This window comes from Rhinolophus ferrumequinum, chromosome 6 (genome assembly GCF_004115265.2).
Source record: "Rhinolophus ferrumequinum isolate MPI-CBG mRhiFer1 chromosome 6, mRhiFer1_v1.p, whole genome shotgun sequence".
Lineage (NCBI taxonomy): Eukaryota > Metazoa > Chordata > Mammalia > Chiroptera > Rhinolophidae > Rhinolophus > Rhinolophus ferrumequinum.
The window spans coordinates 76253067-76276401 of NC_046289.1; the positions used below are offsets into that span (position 1 = coordinate 76253067).

At 33.1% G+C, this 23335-nt stretch overlaps 1 protein-coding gene across 5 annotated transcripts in view; it reads right to left on the minus strand.

Moving 5' to 3' along the window:
- NOVA1 (NOVA alternative splicing regulator 1) overlaps window positions 1-23335 on the minus strand; it is a 141111-nt gene that overhangs the window by 73169 nt on the left and 44607 nt on the right. Inside the window, exon 3 of one of the 5 annotated variants that reach the window (XM_033108648.1) lies at window positions 22746-22847. The exons of the other annotated variants lie outside the window; for them this stretch is intronic. The gene's annotated coding sequence lies outside the window, so the exon portion shown is untranslated. The remainder of the gene's footprint in view (window positions 1-22745; window positions 22848-23335) is intronic. 5 annotated transcript variants of the gene reach the window in all.

Here is a 23335-nt window from a genome sequence, read left to right on the forward strand (position 1 = left end):
AAATAAGTATAAATGTAAAAGTATATTAAAAAGTAAAAAAAATAATATATAGTTCTAATGATTCTTTATGATTAACCAATTGCTCTTATGAAACAGAAACAAAACAGACTCATGAACTACATCTCAAAAAAAATGTGCTGCTCTGGTTTGGGCTGGGCATTTGGTTTTGTTTGTTTGCATTAAATGGTATGAGCGAACTAGCAGATGGGTGCTTTCCCTGTAAATCACATTTGTCTTTGTTTTGCTTAGGTTTTAAGTATCTATGTTTGTATAAATATTTCATTCCTCATAAATACGAGTTTTCTTTTTAATTTACTCTTTATCTTTGTTCTCTTAAAATATACATAATCAAAAACATAGTATGGAAATATTTATCAAAACAACCTAGTAAGTGAAAGTATGCATGTTAGAATAGAGGTTCGCAAACTTTTTCTGTAATGTGTGTTAGAAAGTAAATATTTTAGGCTTTGCAGACCAAGAGGTCAAATTAAGGATACTATGTAGGTACTATATAACAAAAGAGAAAACAGATTTCCCCAATTTCGTATTGACAAAATTCAAACTGTACTAATACTATTAGTGCTCACAAGAGCAGCAGCAGCAGTGGAGACTAACACACAGTTATACCAATGAGAAGAATGAAATTCTTTTTAGGGGGGGAGGGGGACTTAAACTTCTCTTAATTAGGGTTCCAAGTCAGCGTTCCTATCAAATCATTTGCAAATGTTCATCTGCTAATGTCAATCTAGAATGAGATTTTACATATTTCAGTTTTGAAAATAAAATGTCTTTTTACACAGCTAAGTACTGCCAGATACTGATACCAATCCAGGAGCATATGATCTTTTGGGAGCATATCCATTCCTTAGGAGGCATTTTAAAATTCCAATAGATTTTTCTCTTAAAAGTTGCTTTTATCATGTCATTACATTGCCGGTTAATCACTGTCAATTGAAGATTAGGTGGAAACTCCTCAATTGCACAGTTAAATAGATTCTGAAATATGGAAATATTCTTTGTGCTGTATTGAGGTCTGAAAAATGCTACAGAACTATAGTCTGAACTTAAGAAAATACATCTGCTGCAAATCTGTGTGGGAATGGAGATCTCACTGTTCATTTTAATTGATGACAGCAAGGGAAATATATACTTGTGATTCAAAAACAGTTGTAGAAATTACTGCAGTGTAAGTTTTGCATACAAGTGTTGGTTAGTCCTATAATGTAGCGTTGAGTTCATTACAAACATCAAGTCTACAGCAAAAGCTAATTTTCAAAGTGCTTTAGTGTCAGTAACAGTGGCAGAGGGTCAGTTGTTTTCATTCAGAAAAATATCCATCTTGGTCTGAGCTCAATCACAATAAATTGTATCACTGCTAACCTATCAAACTGCTATGTGGTAGGGCAAATCAGGATACTCATCACCTAGTTCTGACAAAAATTCATAGAACTGCAATGATTAAGTCTATAAGAGTGAATGAAGTTCACTGTTGACACTAGTGGTTCAATAACACATGATAGATTCAAATATGTTCTACAAGGTACTTGCTGATTTCATAACACAACCATAGGTTTTCAACACCTTAAATCTTTACAAGCTTTGTAAATCTGTGCAACTAAGTCTTTTTCCGTCCCACACATTATTTTTACCCCCATCAGTTATAACTCAGCAGATTCTACTTCAAGTTGTTACAGATTCATGTTTTCTCAACTTCTTGGAAAATATTCTAACTTGTAATTTTCCACAGACTATTAATAGAAGTTTATTCATCAATCACATTAATTCCTTGAATAAACAACTGGCACTAACTCCTTTAACATGTTTATTTTCTCTGGACAGGTTTTAATTTACTCACCACTTTTCTTGCTTGGCTAACAAATTAGCTACTCAGAAACTTACTTTGGTTGAAGCCTCATTTCATTTTTTATTTTTGTGAATAACATATTCCATTTAAAATTTTTCTGACCATTGCTTTCTTATGCTGGGAACGCTGTGATGAGTGCATAATCTGGTAATGTTGACTTTTTTTTGTTTTTTGCACAGCTATAGTGTTATGGCATAATAACACAATGCTGTTATGTTATTGTGCCACCTAATTTATAACAAAAATAACCCACACCCCATGGTGCCTTAGAAACACAACATTTGAAGTTCACATTTCTCTGCTTTTCCTGTCTTGACATAATGGATATGTACTGGTAATAACAAAATAAGTAAAATGGCGTGGTACAGCAAACACTGCCAAGTTATTACAGTGTCACTATGATTTGCAGTGCTCTGAGAAACAGTGAGAAGTTATGAGAGTGCCATATGAGATCTCTGTTGCAACTACTCAATTGCCATGGTAGTGCAAAAACAGCCAGAGATGATACAACATGGTTGTATACTAATAAATTTTCATTTAAAACATTAAAACTTGAATTTCATGTAATTTTCGTTTCTTGAAATACCATTCTTTCTAAAAATTATTTTCAATCACTTAAGAATTTAATACCATTCTTACTTTTGCGCTGGGCAAAATAAGGGAGTGGTCCAGATTTGACTCATAGAACAAAGTCTACCGACCCCTGTATTAAGTAAAAACACAAGGTCTCCCCAAAACACCAAGGAGGCATTCCAAAATCTAGCGGTCTGTGGATCTTGTTCCCTGCAGGATCAAGTGTCTTTGGAAAATGAGACCAATTGTTCACACTGCAGGAAGACCTTCACCTATATTTGTTGGTATTGTCAAAGGAGTTTTCTTATGAGTTCAGATGAACCAACCTAAGCCATTACAAAAATGACTCAGTGGACACATGCTACTAAGGCTTCACTCAATATTACTATTAATTGCACTCAATATTAAAATCACATATTTTAGATCTGTCAAAATCACAGGAAGATGCAGAGACCCTTCTTCAATCAACCAAAGTAGCCAACATGACCTAGCAATCATACATAGGTCATCTTCTGGAATAATAATAAAGAATGTCCAAGAATACCAAAGAAGTTCTTCAAGGTGTGTGTGGAACATTTTTCTTCCCATGCAAAATAGGAAGAAATCAGTGAAGTGAATGTTTTCTTTAGTTTTATATATATGGTAGACTCAAGAAGGCATCAAGGGCATAACTCAAGTAATTGTTGCATATGAGATAAAATTTGAAATTACAGGAAGTTTTAAAAAAAATTAAAATGAAACAAAGAAATGTTTTAGTGTAGAAAGGCATTCAACCTGAATGGTACATTGGTATTTTGGTAATTATTTTGTTATCAGAAATCTTACTACCCTAAATGTAATTAACTGCAATTGGTCCCGTGTATATTTGAAACCACAATGCAGAAATAACACACACACACACACACACACACACAAATCATTTCACATACACATTTTGGGAAAGATAAAATATTTACATGAGTTAACATATACTTGATTTCAAAATAACACATTCAAATTCTAAGGACCAAGACCAGCTTAATTTTGTTAAAAATTTCAACTCTTTCACCAAAATACATCTGTCCAGTGCTACGTAATGAGAAAAACATCTGTCTGTTTTACATTAGTAATTATTGTACTTTTATTACCAGCCAACTTATTTTGTGTTGGATGTCTCAGCTGCAAACAATAAAACAGATGTGGCCAATTCCTACAAGAGCTTTTTTCCACAGTCCACAAACAACTTTGCTAACTTTCCTTTCAGTCCCCATGTAAAGAAGACGTTCCTTTAGGCATTTACTGCCTTATTTTAAGACTCAAGTGCCCTATTACTATATTTGCAGTGAAGAAAAAAACAAACAAGATTCAGGAAAGAACCTGGGACAATCTTTGTAAAAACACTTCTCTCTTATCACACACCAAATGACTATGACATACTTCATATAACAGTTTGACGTCTGAAAGTTATTTGTGAAGATATTAGAAAATAAAAGCACAGTCTTCCATCATAGTATCACTCCTGCTTATAAGAAGTGCACATTTTCTCCTTCCTTCTCACACTACCTTAATGATTTGCATGTATCAGTAACTGTATAGTTGGTTAATAATCACCTGGAATGAAAGTATGATAGCTAATTCATAAAATTATGTATCTCATATATACCAATACAAATTATTAATGGAAATATATATTTAAAACAACTAGATTTTTTTTGGTTAAATAACACAGTTCCATGGGCTCCCATTTTAGTTATTTTGTATTTTTATTATTGGATTAATAAGTACTAGACGACCTCTTTACATTCAAGTGGTCTAATCTAAACCTCTCTCTCTCTCAAGGTCATTATAGCACGTTCCTCCTGTAAGTCTCAGTCTTTTCATCTCTTAAATCTGTCTCCCTCATTGTTTCTCCAGCATTTTCATCTCTACTCCTTTTATGTTCTCTAGCCTATAAAGAAAAATATTAATATATTTATTTTGGGGAAACTCAGAATTCATTTGAATATGGTGGTGTTATGGACAATACACATTCTTTAACTTGAGATTCTAAAATTCAAAGTTTTAAATTACAAAAATTACAAAAAAAGTTTAAATTACAAGGCAACGTTCTTCCCACCTGGTAGTTTTAGCTTACATTGTATTATATATTGGAAATATTAGAAAATGCATACTTTCTCTTTCCATTGTTTGTTTTTTAAGTTAAAGTTCAATTTTAAAGAACTGCTTGCAGGCTAATTATGCACTCAATGGAAATTCTCTCAATGTGCTAATAAATGAGAGATTAAACTCGTTTGACAATATTGAGAAATCAATGCAAATATGCTCAGTAAACAACTCAAATTTCAGAAATATTAAATATGAGAATACAGTTTTAACTCTATAAACTGGGTGGGGTTTATTGATGACTAACATGGTTCTGTTTTTCATCAATTACTAAATTCCAAAAGTATAACAAATTTGGATCACTCGCTCTCTTATTCAGTCCTTTTTACTATTTCAAAGCTGGTGTTGCTTAGAAACCTGTACAAACATTTCATGTCTTTTCAAAGGAGGAAATAAAAAAATTCTTGGCATAATTTTTAAGCTGAGATAACTATAAAATTAAACCCCAAATACTTATATTTATTTAAAAGCTGTAGCACTATTTATAAAATTCTTGAAGAAATAAAAAAAAAGTAATTTAAATCTGTCATATTTTTAATACTAGAAAACATACTGGGGGTGCCAAAAAATGTACACGTGACTTGTATTCATCTATTGTTATCGGTATATATTGAGCATTGCAGTTTTAATACAGTTTTTCCTTTCTTAAACTGTGTATACACTTTTTTGGCACTCTCTGTATATATATTTACTCACTTTATTAGCAAATGAACCATATAAAATTTACTCTTATATTCCTTTGTAATTAGTTATATGTATCTGCAACTAAGACTAATATTGGATGGTGAAAATTGCATGTTTAAGATTTGCCATGAATTTAGATTTTAGGGGAACAGAACTAAAAGCAACCTGTCAATATTTTTCAACAATACCTGCTGCCTTCAAGACATCTAAAATGATTTATGGGCATATCTACTTTTAAGACAATATGCTCTTGCAAATGCATGATAGACCATATGCATGACAGAAAATCAGAGACATATCAGCTACATGAAAAAATGGCTAGTCATTCCCAAAATGCAGCTGTCCCATATGCAGTCTGTACTAGAACCTGGGACATGTCGGGGGCTTCAGTTCTTTGATGTTCCTAAGGACGCCAAGGTCTGGTTAAAGCTGAATCGGGCATGTTAAAATCCGGTGGGGTATAACTGGACCACTGCCGCTGTGCAGTCCTGAAGAAAATTGTTTAAAACCATGCATGGAAAAGGGAACTATACTCATTGGGTAAAGTCATGAGCTGTGGTGCTTACCATAGGAAACAGCCCCCCAAAAAGTTTATTACATTGTCCATGACTGGGGCCAAGTAGTAGGACAATTAGATAACCAAGTCCCAGTCTCTGTGGAGATTAACAACTATGGCTACAGATTACGTAAGACCCACATGTGCTGTTCATGATCTACATGGAAAGAACCCTTTGAGGATGAACATGAATAGAATCAACAAGCTCATCACTTGTGCTGCCCAGGTAAGAACCACAGCCACATGGATACACCATTATCTAGAGCAGGGGTGTCCAAACTGTGGCCCGCGGGCCAACTGCGGCCCGCAATCCATTGTTAATTGGCCTGCAGCAAATTCCAAAAAATATATTTAGTTTACTTAAATAAACCAGGTGAGGCAATACGTACTTCACCTCGAGTGAGTGGCCCGGCTGTTTGTGTATTTTACCACATATGGCGCTTGGTAAAAAACGTTGAAAAAAGTTTGGACACCTCTGGTCTAGAGCATGGTAATCCATCAACAATTCAGTACAGGGCCAAAAAAACAAGGCCTAGTGATTCCAGCACATGAGACCAAGGAAGCCTGGCAAATGTGTGCAGACAGTCGGTTCATCGTCAAGTAGAAAAGGGAACTCTTAGGCACACAGCCAGGGGTACCAGACCTGTCTAGTCCTGCCAAATAGAGGACACAGGCTCTTTCTTTTCTCTTGAGGACACTGCTGAGCACTGACTGCCTTAGACACCTTTCTGGTGAGTCACCTCGGGTTAGTTCAGACCATACAGCGTAGGGAAGATACAAGGAGAATCAGAAAAAGGGTGAAGTGATTGCTGAAGGGACTGATCATGCTGCAGAGACTAAGTCGCATGGCTGTGAAATGAAAGCAACAGTCCTGGTTGCGGAAAAGAGAACACCTTGGACACCAGTGGCCCAGGGGTGCAGAGAGGAAACAATCTCTCTCAGCTCTTATCCACAGAGCATCTGGACAATATCATTCAAACTACAGCCATCACTTTCAATTTGTCTACTAGCCACTGAAGAATCTTGATCTATTAACTCTCAGAAGCTCCCAGAAGCTACTGACTTCAGAAGGGAACAGGCAGCAAAATAAGATTAAGTTTCTAGACACTGTTATGATTCTCTTTAGCCTAATCCTATTATGGTTGGTACCCTGTGGTCTCCCTCTGCTCCTTAAGCGAATACAAACTTGTTTGCATGTTTTTCAGATTATAGCTAATTATTCTAAACTCTCTAGGACTAGTAGTGATTAAAAATCACACTGCCCTGGACCCCCGACTGGCCAGTCAAGGTTGGGGGAGGTATGCGTGATTGCCAACACCTCTTGCTGCACTAGAATTAATGACATATTTAACTGGTTTGGCTATGGATGACAAGCCTGGCCGAGGTTTTTCCTCCAAGCATGCCTGATCAACCTACTGGGAGTCATATTTGAACTAAGCTAACAAATGTGTCAAGATAACTCTTTAAGGACAATTAAGTAAGTATCTGATTAAGTGGTTATGCTCTTGAGATTTGTTATATTGATACGTGAAGGCTGGAGGTTGGAGTTGTTGGAGAACAGCTCCATCATAATGCTCTGGCCACTGTGAACGCGTACGTACAGGCCACACAGGGAATGACTTTGAATGCAGCTAATTTGTGCCTTGGCAGAATGCTTTGTGATCGTTTTAGAACACGAGATCACGGGAAGCTTGTGAGGAGCTGCTATGAGGCCACTGCCCCCTCTCCTCCCTATCTGTCAGGGAGGCTATTACGAGCCAAGTTTCTCAGAACCTCCCAGATTCTGTTGAGCTGTGAGGTTTCCCGCCTCATCCTGCCCAACTCTCAACCCCTCAGGCTATAGCTGCAAACCAAAACAGTATTTAGCTGCGGTCTAGACTGCCTCCTCAGTAACGGGGTACCCCATACGCACACTGCGGTCAGCGTGTTTTATTTTCACGTTGCCCTCTTCGTGTGTGGGACAAGGACGTGGATGCAGCCAGTACCTTTGGCTTCTCTTCCTTTTGTTGTCTACGTAATACACTTACATCTGAAAGTGGCTCATTTTATCTTGAATAGCCAATTTTTGTCAGTCAGGTGTTGGCCTGGCTCTTGTCTGCCTGCTGCATACTTGAAAGAAAAACAAACCATGGCATGTTCGTTCCATTAAATACTCAGCAGTAAAAATGAATGAAGGTATCAATATGGGAAGCTCAGACATGCTTGTTAAGATGAAAACTCAAGTATAATATATTCATTTTAGCTTTATATTAAGAACCCACAAATGGGCATACATATTTATATAAGAACATGTATATGTATGTATATACATATGTATATAATATGTATATAAGTACATATGTATATAAGTACAAATATACATATGTATATAAGTACAAATATATAGAAAACAATCAGAAAGCAAATACATCAACTCTCTAATAGTTATTTCTAGGAGAAGGAAGGAGAAATAGGTGAGAAGGCAGTTTAATGTTTATTCTACATTTATATTATTTCAACTTTTCAAAAAAAGGATTCATGAATTACCCACGCTATTGAAAGAGATGATTAAAATCATTTTTAAAGGTCTGCTTCCTAGTATTTATTAATTAGTACCCATTAACAATTAAGCTCTGCTGGGGAGATGTACTATAAAAAGTATGATCACTATGTGTAAGTGAATCAATAATAGAATCCGAACCTATTTCATCTAAATATCATCCTCTCTGAATTTTCTCAAGGCAAGAATTCTGAATATGATAATAACATCAGCAATAACAACAATAATAACCAGCATTTATGAATATTTTATATCTGATAATACCATGATAAGGTATTTGTATGTACAAATTCAAATTTGAGACAGAATGTTAGCACTCTTTATTACAAACATCACTACTAATAGAGAATTCATTACTTTACAAAACACCTTTTCATTTGCTGGATGAGTATATAAGCTAGAATAATATTTCTTATACAAGCCAATTCCAAATCTGCCTTTTACTTCAGAAGAAAATCTGTCTACTCCTTTCTCTACATTCAAAGTCCTTCAAATGTGTAAAGATAACTCTTTAAGGCTTCTCTTAACTAAACATATTTACTGATCAAATTTGTTTTCACACCACAGTCAATTAACTGAAAATGAATCACAGACCTAACCACAAGAATTAAACTATGAAACATTAGGAGAAAACTTGACATTTGCAAAAGTTTTTCAAGGCACAAAAAGCAAGAAACATAAAAGAAAACATTTATAAACTGGACTTCATGAAAATTAAAAATTTCTGCTTGGAGAACTCAAGTAAATGAAAAGGCAAACTATACATGGGAGAAAATATTCACAACACATATATCTGACAAAGGACTTGTATTCAGAATATGTAAAGAACTCTTGTAACTTAACAAGAAAATAACCCAATAAAAATGGGCAAAATATTTGAAGAGATGGATGACAAAAGAAAATACAGCAATGGTCAATAAGCACAAGACAACCCATTAGGAAAATGCAAATGGAACCCACAAGATCAAAAGACACACAAATTACAATAGCTAAAATTAAAAAAGACTGACACCACCAAGTAAGGATGAGGATGTGAACCAACTGACATGCTGTGTAAAACAGCAAAACCCCTTTGGAAAACAGTCTGGCAGTTTCCCAGAAAGTTTAATATTTCATATGACCTAGATATTCTAAATATTTACTCAAGAGAAATGAAAACATATGTCTGCACAAAGACTTGAACTCAAATGTTCATAGCAATTTTATTCCTAATAGTCAAAAACTGAAAATGTCCACCCATAGGTGAATAAAAAAACCTATATATTCAGACAACGATTACCCCTCAATGATGTAAAGGGATAAATTACTTATGAAACAACAGGCATGCATTTTAAAAACATTATGCATAGCAAAAGAAGCCAGACATAAGGCTACATAAATATGATTCCATTTAAATAAAACCCTAGAAAAGTCAAACTCAATCTATAGTGACAGGAAACAGATCAATGATTGTTAGTGACAGGAGGACTGGGGGAGGAAAGAGGAATGGGGTGAGAGAGGAGAAGAGAAGGAAGACAGTCTGGCAAGGGGCACCATGGGATTTTGGGCACGATGGAAATACACCTTCCCTGACTGTGGTGTTAGTTACATGGGATTATATTAGTCATACACATAAGGCAGTTGGGCAGATACTTTGAAATCACCCTCATAAAGTAAGTTCTTGCAAGACTTTCATATCTTTTGAGGGCAGAAAATCTTTCATTTTGATATCCACATTTCATGTGCTTGGTACACATTTGCTGAGAAATTACTTCAAACAAATTTCAAACATTATGTCTAAACTCCCTCACTATAGAATTCTTTAATTTTCCAGATAAAGATTTACTAAAAAATATTATTAAACAAAATGATTTTATTTGTAGATCACCCTTCATGCTACATGGTTTAGAAATCTTTTAGAATATCTACTTCTTCTCTCCTGACTAACTACTGAACTACTGTTTCTAGTAGATAACCTTGGTTTCTAACAAAATATCTATAATCCCAACATTGATTTTCTTATTCCAACGTTCTCATGGTAATGACAGTTTGCCTATCTAGAATATAATAAGCCTTTCAAATGAAATCAGAGCTACAGCTTATGAAATAAAGATAAGGCAAACATTTCCTTCAACCCCAAATACACCTGACATAAGCTGGGCGCTGTATTAATTTTCCCCTCATTTACTTCTTCCAACCAATGAACAAGTCTTTAGTAATTCTATTTTGTTAGCATTTTTTCTTCCATTCCATCTCTACCTATATCCCTAGTTCAGAAGGCATTTATGTTTCTTTTGTGGTAATGCAATGACTAATCTGTTCTAACAATCCTGCCTTCAGTAGAGTTTTGCATGCTACTATCAGACTGATCTTTTAAAAATATGTACCTGTTGATGATAAACCCAGAATTAACATTATTAACAGCCTATCAATGTCTACAGGAAAAAGTACTAATTCAAGAACTACTTGCAATTCTCTCAATTCTTTGTTTTTTACTAATTTTTATTACGCCTTAGTTCCTGCTGCCTGTATTCATGATGCAATCCTTATCAGAAACTCTGTTTAAGTGTTAATTTCTTCTTTCTCCTAGCAAAACGTTCTTCTCATTACTATGTTTCCTGAGATTAACAATCCTATATTCTTTATTTCTGCACATACAGCACCTAGTACAATGCTTAGCACATAGTATGTGTGCAACAAATTTCCTTTAATATCTTGATAGAGTGGATAACTCACTGGGAACAACGTAAATTCTCAAAATGACTCAAGTAAAAGTTAAATAACCCAAGGAATGTAAATGTCTATCAAAGAGTTATATTCAAATAAGCTCAGAGCTCATACTGCTTTATATGATCTTTCAAATTTCAAATGAAGAGACGAATTTCATGCTATACAAACTATCCATCTACAGAAAAATACAGAACATCTTTAAATACACTTTATTAATTAGCATAACTCTGATATCCCCAATGGAAAAGGAAGTCATACACAACACCAACCACACACAAACGAATCACATTTATTAACGTAAACATTTAAAAGTAATAAACTACTGGTAATTAAGTCTAGCAATGAACTGAAAAATGGATACACTGTAATCAATTACAGTTTAATCCAGAAATGCAAATGGAGGTTAATAATGAACAACGAAAAAATTACTTTCCTATGATTAGAAAAAAATAGCTATCCCAAATTAACAGCAAATATGATAAATAAAAGGAAAATATTTTGGACATTTGCATTAAAAATTGAAAGCAGCAAGAAGATAAAATAGAAACAAGATATGTCAAGTTACTACTGTAAAATAGAGAAAAAATGATTATGGATTTTATGACTGTCTAGAAAATGAACTAAATGCAACCATACTTAATATAAAAATTTAATGAAAGAGACAAAAGTAAAATAGTATAGAAAATGAATAATGTTCCTATATGTGGTAGGCTGAATAATGGCCTCTCAAATAATATCCACATCCTAATCCCTAGAATTTATTAATGTCCCCTTATATGCCAAAGGGGACTTGTGATTAAAGATTTTGAGAAGGGGAGACTATCTTAGATTATCCAGGTGAGCCCTAGGTATCATCAAAGGACACTCATAAAAGAGAAATAAGAATGTCAAAGGACGATGTTGATGTGATGAAGAAGCAAGAGGTTGGAGTGATTCAAGGAAGGGGTTCTCAAACAAGGAAAACAGGGAGCCTCCAGAAATTAGAACAGGCAAGGAAAGGGACTGTCCCCTATAGCCTCCAAGAAGAATCCGCTCTGTCAACCTTAATTTTCACCCAGTAAAACTGACTTTGGACTTCTGGCCTCCAGAACTGTAAGATAATAAACGTGTGTTTATTTAGGCCACAAAATGTGTGGTAATTGTTTAGTGACCACAGAAAACTAATACACTATATAGGACTATAATAATTAGTTACTAATATTAATGGGAAAAATTTTAAAATAGCAACTAGGACTGAAGACCACAAAAGACTGGGGGGAAAACAAACAAAACAGGGGCAACAATGTGATAGATTGTGAAAGAGGTGAGAAGGGATGTTATGTTAGGAATTTGGGAACAGCTGCTCTAATGAGTAACATATGAGCTGAAACATCAGTGATGAGATACAGTCAACCATGTGAGACTGGAGGAAGAAGGATCCAGAAAATGGAGAATCACAAGTGCAAAAGGACATGAAGCTAGACAAAGGTTGGCTTGTTTGAGAGGAGCCTGAACTATCTAGATCACATTGGACAGAGGGGAGACTGACATAGTATGTAATTAAAAAACTCAGGGCCAAATCATGTTGGGACTACAACCCAACAAGTAGTTTCTGTGATATAAATCATCACAGAAAGTTAAAATGACCCTCAAAACAATAAGGACAGTATCAACATTCTAGAATAAACAAGGCTGGACACAATTCACAATTGAAAAAATACAACTGGTCAATCAATACACACATTAAAATTTCAACCTAGCTAGTAATCAAAGATAAACAAATGAAAATAGCAATATATAGTTTTCTTTTTACCTTCCATTATTTATATATATTGGCAGTGAGGTGAGAAAATGACAAAAGATTATTATTTATGCTAGCAAAATTGAGGAAAAAACTAAATAATCGAAAATAGAGATGTGATTTAAATAAATTATGGTACATTTTTTTACCATGGAAAAGTTGTATCTTCAAAGAATCTTTAATGTTTAATTATGTCTGATACTGTTGCTTAAACCATTTCTAATCTATTCACGAATTCTAACAGTGTTTCTCTAAAACATTCTACCTTTCATCATTTCTACAGTGAAAAGCCCTAAAACACCATAATTTCTAGAGTACTACTTCCTAATAATGAATTCCTCTAGACCGTCAACCCTTTCCCTTATTCATCTTCCACACAACAGGAAGAGTGATTTCCTCACTGTTAATCATCAGAACATTTGAGTGCCCAATGTCTTCACATTGTAACTATAATAAAATTCTAACTTCTTACTGTGGTCCACTTGATCTGCCCCTGTATTATTTAAAAGACTTCACCTCCCGCCCCACACTCTCTCTCCCTAACAATGTTTAACATACACAGCATTTCTTTCTTTTCTTTGAACATGCCCAACTCATTCAAATCCAGACCTTTCTTTTTGTTATTCCTGATGACTGGAATGTGATTTTTTTTCCCTCCTAATCATTTAGAGCTCTACTCAAATATCCTTCTATGAAGATGTTTCTTCTTGCTATCCTAGCTAAAGTATATTCCCCCTCAACAATTTTTATTGTGTGCACTTATTTCCTTCATAGTATTTACGCCTATCCAAAAGTATGCATTTATTTAATATTATATGTCTCCCTCTTCCCTAAGGAGAATATAAGCTCCCTGAGAGCAGAGACTTTCTGTATTCCCAGCATGTAGGAGAGTGCCTAGCACTCAGTATTACTAAATAAACATTTATTGAATAAATGAATGAATGAAGAGTAAGAATAATACAATATTATACAAATAACAGAATGTTAATTATATTAAGTTTACTAAGTGACACACAAACTGTGAATAGATATAATATGTAGGGTTTAAAAGCAATAAATGCTAACATTAACATAAATATAAGCAATCTAGAAAATAGATAAAACTCATATACGCTTCAAATTTTATTTTTGTCATATAAAATTAACCTGACTTGAAAATTTATCATTTACAATGAAATTAAGACAGTAGATTTTTAAAAAGTGAATTAATAAAATTAAAAGCTCTTATGTATATATGTGTATATGTGTATAGGTAGATGACAGATATAAATATACACAAACATACATACTAGAAGAGAATGAAGAGCAATGAGAAGAAAATAGGATTATACTAATCCAAACATTCAAAATATAGACTGAAAATAATATTTTTAAGAGACCACATTTAAAAGTCATCTGATTTCTGTACAACACTAACAAACATTCATTCAAATAATTTTATGAAATCTTCTAGAAAAACTGAATAAACACATATTCAAATTCAATCCAATCTGGAATGACAGTACCTTCAAAATGAAAATGTTCAGATATCAGTGTTTATCTTCAAATATTATAAGAAGAAGAGGCAAAGAAGAAAACTAAGCTATCTATAAAGTTCTAGCATAGTAATCACTAAAATACACTACAGCAGATACTCCTAGGCGGCCACTGTATCCTCTTACTAGGATAAATTAGATCATGAGTGGGGCCAGTACTTGGATTAAAGACTTTTGTAAATAATGATTTACTGAGAATATTTTCCATGGAAAGGACAAAGGTGAATAATATGTGGTTCCTACCATCAAGGAAAACGTAATATAAACAGAAAGACAAAACCAGTATACAAATCTTGAAAAATGAGAAGTAATGAACCAGAGTTTTATCAATGGACATAGAATGAAGCATACTGATCAACACAACATCTTAAAAGCAAAACAATTAGGATCCTGAAATAAATAGGATGATATTCAACTCAAAAAAGAGAGGAGAGTGTGATATTATTTTGACCCCTGCATCACAAGGTACATGGTGAACCCATAGCAAGAAAGATTGAGGTTGACAAATGAGAATGGAGGACTAAAGATTTGGTTTGATTTCAGACATGCTATACCTGTCATAACTTGCAGCACAGTGGGAACAGGTGGAGTTAGAATTTCAGAGAGAAGCCTTAAGTTAAAACAATGAATTAATAGCCAACTTCTTTATTATTTGCAGTTATATCCATCACATGAGTAAGGTACTATGCATAGAAGCACTATCTGTGAGTAAGTATAAAATAAAAGACTAGGTTTTTGATGAATTTTAGAGTTCATTACTATTTAATATTTAATATTTTACTTGACCCACTAAAAAAGGGTTTTGAAATTAAAGTACTATACAATATCACGATTGAAAAACAGTCATTTAAAAGGGGGGAAACATAATAACAAATATTTAAAAGTAAAATACGTTTCAGATGGCATGTTTTGAAAAGCTTTATTTTTAAAAATTAATTTTCCTATTTGATAATCAGGGGATGCACATACCAGATGCTTCCCCAAAATTCTCCTATATATTTGTTTTCCCAAGTATGCTCACAAAAGCTTAGAAAAACAGAATTTTGTGTTCTCTAATATCAAACTTCCATCATATAGCAATATTCAACTTAAACAAAGTAAAAAATACAAGAATAATTAATTTTACTAATTTTGTAAGGTAAGTGGAATGTTGGCGTTACTGCAATGGTTGAGGAAGGGGGTAAACAGGAATAAAGTGTTTCTTGATACCTAAAACTGCAAATCACTTAGCCATATTTTATTGTTTGTTCCTTCTTATGAAACACAAAAACTCAAGTCTACCGGTATATAAAATATGACTGCATACAAGTAATTATATATATTACAATTCCTGGCATCTACACTATTTGAAATTCAACTAACCCTGAGATCTGCCATATTGAGCATTTCACATTACATTTTCATTCATTAAGATTCCAAAGCCAGTAAGTATTAATGGATAAAATTATCATAAATGAAATATTAAAATGTCACCAGTTATATTGGTGAAAGTTAATAAATAAGGTAAAAATCTTTTTTTAAAACTTTGCATGAGATAGTCCATATTTAATGTGGAAATAAAGAGCAAAATATTACTGGAATATTTTGTCACAAATTGACTTACCTTCTCTCAAACATTAATGATCTGATTTAAAGAGAAAATATTTTTCTATTTTACCTTCTTAGTATACTATTTGTCCTCATTTGGAACTTTCCATGGAAAAAAAAGTTTTAGGTATAAAAGAAATTTTTCAATTGATTTCTTAATTACCTAGCCATCGTATATTTGCCTCACTATACATATTAAAGAATCCTACTTTTGGCTAAATTTCAGTAATAAAGACTGCATTATTCTGTTGAGGAATGGCAGAAATTCAATACTAGATGCCAAATTATTTAAGGCAACTTATTTACAGTAATCACTCAAGATAACAATAGAAAAAAGTCTGATTAACACAGCACTTTACTCCCAACAAATACAACTATAAGTTAGAAAATTTAATTTTCTGTTCTAGAAATACTATTCTCTCATAACCAACATTTTTGGTGACTAACAGCTTGCTTTTTTTTACCACTTTGATCATATTTAGTGATACAATCTGAAACGTTGAAGAACTTAGAAAAAAGAATATAACAATAATGGAAAAAAATGTAATTAAAAAAATTTATTTTATTTTATTAGTTTTTACTTTCAACATGAACCTTCTTGGAATACCTAGCTATCTTTATTTATTATAATTAACACCATCAAGTGTAATAAAGAATAAAAGTAATGAGATGCAGAGAAAATGAAAGACAATGAGCTAAACCAAAACAGAACTAAAGCCTAAAATAAACCACTGGTTTAAAAAAAAAAAAATCAAAGTCATAAAAACTAACTCTTGTCCCCTCAAATATTTTTTTGGAATAAAGATAGAAATAAATAAAAATAGAAGTATTAATTACTCAACAATAATTTTATAAACTTTAATCTCAGTGTTCAGAAGAGATTCATTAATTCAACAAATAACATCCTGAACACATAAGGGAGACTAAGCAGTAAGGGATTACCAACAAGCAAGTCAGTGGCTGTCTCAAAAATAGTTACAATCTAGTCAGGGAGACAGACATATTTATAGGCTATACAATAACACTTTAAACAAAGTATTAGAACACAGAACACAGTAGAGAAAAGTATTTAGTCTAACTGCTAAGACCCATAAAAACTTCACAGAAATTGAGCATCAAAGATTGGGTAGGATTCCACTAGGACTAAAAGACAGAAAGGACATTCCAAACACACAGAATAGGCTAAGACAAGGCATGGAAAACAGAAATGGAAGAATACTCATACTGTTTCCCCGAAAATAAGACCTAGCCAGAAAATCAACTCTAATGTGTCTTTTGGAGCAAAAATTAATGTAACACCCGGTATTATACTTTATTATATTATATAAGACCCGGTCTTATGTTAAAATAAGACCGGGTTTTATATTAATATTTGCTCCAAAAGATGCATTAGAGCTGATGGTCCGGCTAGGTCTTAGTTTTGGGGACACATGGTAGAAACACGGTAGAAAATGCAAGCTGCCCATTATGGCCTCAGTGTCAGTGGTATAATCGAATATTAAAATAGGAATTTTCCTGTTTTCACAGTTTTAGCTAAGGACCCAATGCTGAGAATAAAAGGTTGGTTCCAAGTACTAGAACTGATGTGACAGATCATCTGTGTAACATTTGAAAGGACTGGCTGAAAATTGCTCAGGCATCCTTTAATCTATCATTCACATCAAAGAATATAAGCACATTGGGAGAAGGGAGCTTATAGATTGTTTGAGGAAGAAATAGAACAGTGATTCACTCAGTTCTGCCTATGTCCATTAGAATATAGGACACAACCCATGGTACAGGAACTGGACTTAGACCTAAAGGCAAGAGGGCAAGGTGACCTCAGTCTGGGCTACTACCTTAGAAATGGCCAAGAGTTCCCGAGTTTGTGAAGTAAAGAATTACATTTTCCCGTGGGACAGATAAGGACTCCTTGGAAAGGGACTAGCACTGAAGCATTTTCAAAGGAACTCTACCTAGAGGAAGGAAGGAAGGGAGGGAGGGAGGGAGGGAGGGAGGGAGGGAGGGAGAGAGAGAGAGAGAGAGAGAGAGAGAGAGAGAGAGAGAGAAAAGAGAGAGAAGAAAGAGAGAAAAGAAAGAAAAGAAAGAAAAGAAAAGAAAGGAAGGAAGGAAGGAAGGAAGGAAGGAAGGAAGGAAGGAAGGAAGGAAGGAAGGAAGGAAGGAAGGAAGGAAGGAAAGAAAGAAAGAAATAAGAAAGAAAGAAAGAAAGAAAGAGAAGAAAGAGAGAAAGGAAAGAAAAGAAAGAAAGGGTAAAGAGGTAGGGAGGGAGGGCGGGGAAGAGAGGGAGAGAGGAAGAAGGGGAGGTAGGGAAGGAAAGAAACAAACAGACTGGAGGGGGACCAGAAAATTGGAGACTAAGGATAGTCAAAAGAAGACAAACGAAAGAAGCAGCGACTGTATCAAGGAATTACAACTGGGTTATCCCCAGAAAGCAAGAGTCTTTGATAAACCCAGAAAAGTAAAAGAAAGAATACAGAAGAGATAAAGACACACTTGAACAGCATTTATCAAGTGGCAGAAAATAATATTCAAGAGTGGGATTACAGGTACAAGTGACAGCAAAGAATAAAGTTCTGTTTGCACCCTAGTGAGTCCATGTCTTTTAATAAAACCATGAAGAGTAGTAAATTAGTGGCCAAAGGAATCTAATTATAAAGCCATAATTTTGATATGACTATTGAGCTTGAAATGTATTCTATAAATAGTAGAATTAAAGTTATTTTTTAAAGAGTACTAATCATATAATGATATATGTTTGAATTCCTTTAGGGTGAACCAACATCTACTTATAAAATGTTCATTCATTTCCTGAGTTGCAGAAACTCTGTTAAGTACTGGGGAAAAGCAGTTAAAGGCAGACTTCACCCTCAGCAGACAAGTGCAAAGGCAGTTACATTACATGTGCTGATTCAGGAATAGGAATAAGCAAATCATAAAGGATCCGATAGAAGGATCAGCTACCAAAAGTATAAGGGATGAACAAGGTGTAGGAACCATCTCAGTTAAAGAGAAATCTAAAGTAAGACCTGAAGAATGAGGTTGACTTATACGGATGATAGTAGCCTAGGTATAAAGGGATGTGTGAGTGGTTGGAAAGAAAGTTGATGGCAGACAAAGGCCCAAAGAAAGCATGACATACTCTGGGAAGTGTAAAAAGTTTAGTATCAATCAATCAATACATGCCATTTATAAGGAAAGAAATGAAGCTGAGGACAAAGGAGGAGCCAGATCACATGCCTAGACAAGAAATTTGGATTTTAGCATAAAAACAGTGGGGGCCATTGGAGTTTTAGTAACACCCATTTTTCTTATACTAGCATAGCTGATATATGTTAAACACTCTTTCACACATGTTTAATTGTTTTTTCCTCACAACAACCCTGTGAGGTAGGTGTGATGATTCCCAATTAACAAAGAAAAAAGTTGTTAGACAATTTGTACTTTATTAAACAGCTACAAAGTAGCAGTCAGGATTCCAGATCAGAAAATGCATTAGGAAGAACGAACACACATACACATACACACACACACACACACACACACACACACACACACCCCCCACAGAGACATTTCAGAGTTATAAGAAAAATTTTAAGTAATAACGCTTGTTAATTGAGTATTAAAGATAAAAAAGATATATCAAAAGTTCTTTACAAAAACTTACACATTTAAAATTTTCAACTATTTCAATTTATATTGAGAAATACCTGCATAATTCATAAAAACAGGCAAGAATTAATTTATGTGTATAACAAGATAAGCAAAGACTGAACTAATTATATGAATATTTTACTTCAGTATACACTGTATCTGCCTGAAATTATTTGGAAAAAATAAAGACCTTTTCACATTTACTTCTAAAATATATAAATTCAAATGGCATATATTATTTCATGAATATAAATTATATTTTGGATGATTAAAAATAATGTCTGAATACTAAAATTTAAATGAAATAACTCAAACATAAACCATTTAATATACAATAAATTGTCCCTCTAATGTTAAATTGCAAAATCATCTCCCCATTATTCACAATAAAACACTTGAAAGTTTTAATATCCCTGTCATATCATAAGAATTTGTTCAGGATATTTGATAAGATAATTTTTAAAAATCTTTTTGGGATGAATATAAAAATATGTCCCCAATTTAAAAGACAAAGTACGTATTTTGTAAAACGGAGGAGACTATCAGAGAATTTAAAAATATGCCTTGAAACTATTTAAAAATGTATATTCTTTAAAATTAGTTTAAATTGCATAAGATCTACACTCAAAGTATTATTTCTTTATATCTTTTTATTTTTCTCACCAACTTCACTATTTCTTCAGTTGATCCTAGTATTTCTTTTTAAAGCCTTTAACTGAAAGCTAGTTGTCAGTATATTATTGCAGAGGTCTAAGTACATATCATTAAGTATTTGAAATTCATATTATCTATGCATTTGCTTGATTTTTCCTATTTCAAATAGAAAATTATAATGGTGAGGATAAAAAAATAAAGGTTTCATTAAGATTTAATTACTCTTGATCTAGTACTTATTTCTGAATTCCAAAATTAAATAATAAGTCCGACCATAATTCTGGTCCTTCAGAAGAAGATGAAGAGCCCTCCCTTGGAAACTAATCAAATAGATATTAGTTTTCTATAATATACTTTATGCAATGAAGATAATTTCCAAATAAAATAAATCTCAAATATACAATTTAACTAACAAACAACATTTTCCTTTATTTTTGATTACACAAATAGTACATGTTCATTCAGTTCAATTAATATACAAGCATATTCAATAAAAATAAAAGTTTCCATCTAATTCCCCTTTTCTGAATAATATACACTGGAAGTATATTAAAGTATAAGATTCATATGGTTAAAAACCGTATCTAATAAGCTGTTAAATTTACATCATCCACTGAAGGTCTAATATATAACAATTAAAATCTTCTATAATTGAAAAATTTATACTCTGATATGCACCAATAGGTATAGTTTGTACCTTTTCATGAAAACATTAAATATATAAAACATATGATCTATTCTGTCAAGTATGATTACTTCAGTTAATAAGATGAATGGGATTAAGCAATACTTACAATTACACTGTTTGCAGAAAATGCAAAAGAACCAATTATAGCAAATTAAATTTTCATATACTGATAAAATACCTTCTTGCTAGAGACACATAAGTACACATCTAAACTATATTCTTTAAAATGGTAATGTTTATTTCTTTAGTGCTTTGACTATTGAATGAAGTATTAAGTCTATGCAAATAAGCGGGGAAATCTTTAAAAGTTAGTTTTTTGGTAATATTTAACTACATTCTATTTTGAATGTAATAAAGCCGAGTTTTGCTAATTTACCTGATGCTTCCATGTTGAATAAGATATTAAGAACTGTATTGTATTTATTCTCAAAAAAAATAAATAAACAAATATATATATATATATATATATATATATATATATATATATATATATTTCAAAAGAGTGGGGGTAATTGCACTACACAATTAGTTGAAAATCTTTGTAGGAAATCAGACCTGTTCTTTTGACTCTAAAATACCATCACTCAGCATTTAATTAATACAAATAACATTCTAACTAGAACAAAAATCACTTGCACCAAAGTATCTTGTTTCCATAATGTAAGGTACAATTCCAAATACACAGAATTCTACCGCTGAGTAGAACTGAAAATAAAGAAAGGGTCTCTAGAAAATAATTTCTTCCACCCACCTCATTTTACAAGTACGTAAACTGTGGCCCAGACTTTTATCTGCATTCATTGAGAATCTATAGGTATAGAGATATACACAAATATCATTTAATTTATGACACATAATTTAGATTAGCTAAAAAAATAACACTGTATTTTATATAATCTTCACAGATTAAGATTCTGAATACTAACAGACCCTAATTTCTTGCCATAGAAATGTCTATAGAAGCACACACAAAACTTTTTCTTAAATCGATAACTAGTACATCAGCCTATTGACTAAAAAGGCAAAACAATTAAATATAACAATCCATATCATATTGCTTAACAATAGACACAGCAGTTCCTAATGTCATTTTCCTATCCTATAAGTCATAAACATGCCAAACTATTACTAAAGATAGCATTCTTATAAATTTGTCTTTACAAAAGAGAAGAAAATTATTAAATAACTGAATTGGGGAGAGACTAAAATACAGTTAGTGGAAGTTAAAATGTTTAACTGTTTCTTCTCTCTCAAGCTTTGTTTCAGTACGTTAAAAAAAAATTTTAACTCAATATTTCTAAAATAAAGAATAAACACTAGGTTCATCATAAACTGGCTCTGATGCAAAAATTTCCCCAAAAGAGTGAAAGTATTAAGACTAAGACATACAACATTGCAAGCAAAGCGAACTAGGGTGTTCTTATTGTATTATAAGTTGATTTGCTACTTTAAGAATACAGCTCTAAAATCTTATATAATATTGGTTTGGTTATTTGAAAATATTTAAAAAACAAACCGATTCTTTTAAGTATCATTAAAAGTGAAGTATTTATAAAAGCATTTTAGTTTCATTTGCTTTTAGAATAAAGCCATTTCCATTTATTTGTTCGTTACTCATTTTGGTACCATTCACAAATTACATGACCTTAAAATAAATTTAGAGCCAGGGAGGGCAGCACTAAGTTTAACTGACCTCAATACATTTTTAAATGATGCTCCCCAGTTATTCGTTATTCACTCTTATTGGGGTTTCCAGTCTAGAGCAGGTACACAAGAAACTTACAGTCTATGTAGTACTCCTAGTCAGTTTCACTCTGCAGATGGCACAGTGGAGAAATACCTTCTGTACAGGACCATGTACAATTTCTTCTGCAGCTGTCAGCACCTAGGGGAAAGTGCGCTGTTAAACAGTTGCTGCGTTCCACCTCAGAAGTGGCTGCAATTCGGTGGTGGGTGAAGTGATTCCTGTACATATATACAGGGATGAAAAGTACTATAGAAAATGAAAATATTTAACAACAAAAGTGGCTGTCTGAAAATTGTGCTACAGCAAAACAGAATACATCAGTCAGTCATAACAGTCCTACACAGATGAGCTACCATTCATTTAAAAATTGAATGTTAAGAATGATTGAAGGAAAAAATAGACATAGTTATTCAATAACAACATAAATCAAGGTTAAAACCTCTGTGTCAAAAATTTAACCCAAACATTGTATATTGACTTATAACATTATTTCTATAGTAATTTACCTAAAACCAGGCAAATGTATACAGTAAAATGTATACACTCTTTGCAGCTAATTTAATACTTTTGTTTCAGGTGACAAATTCAAGGAGGAAAAAAAATAAGTGAGATATCAGAATTGAAGC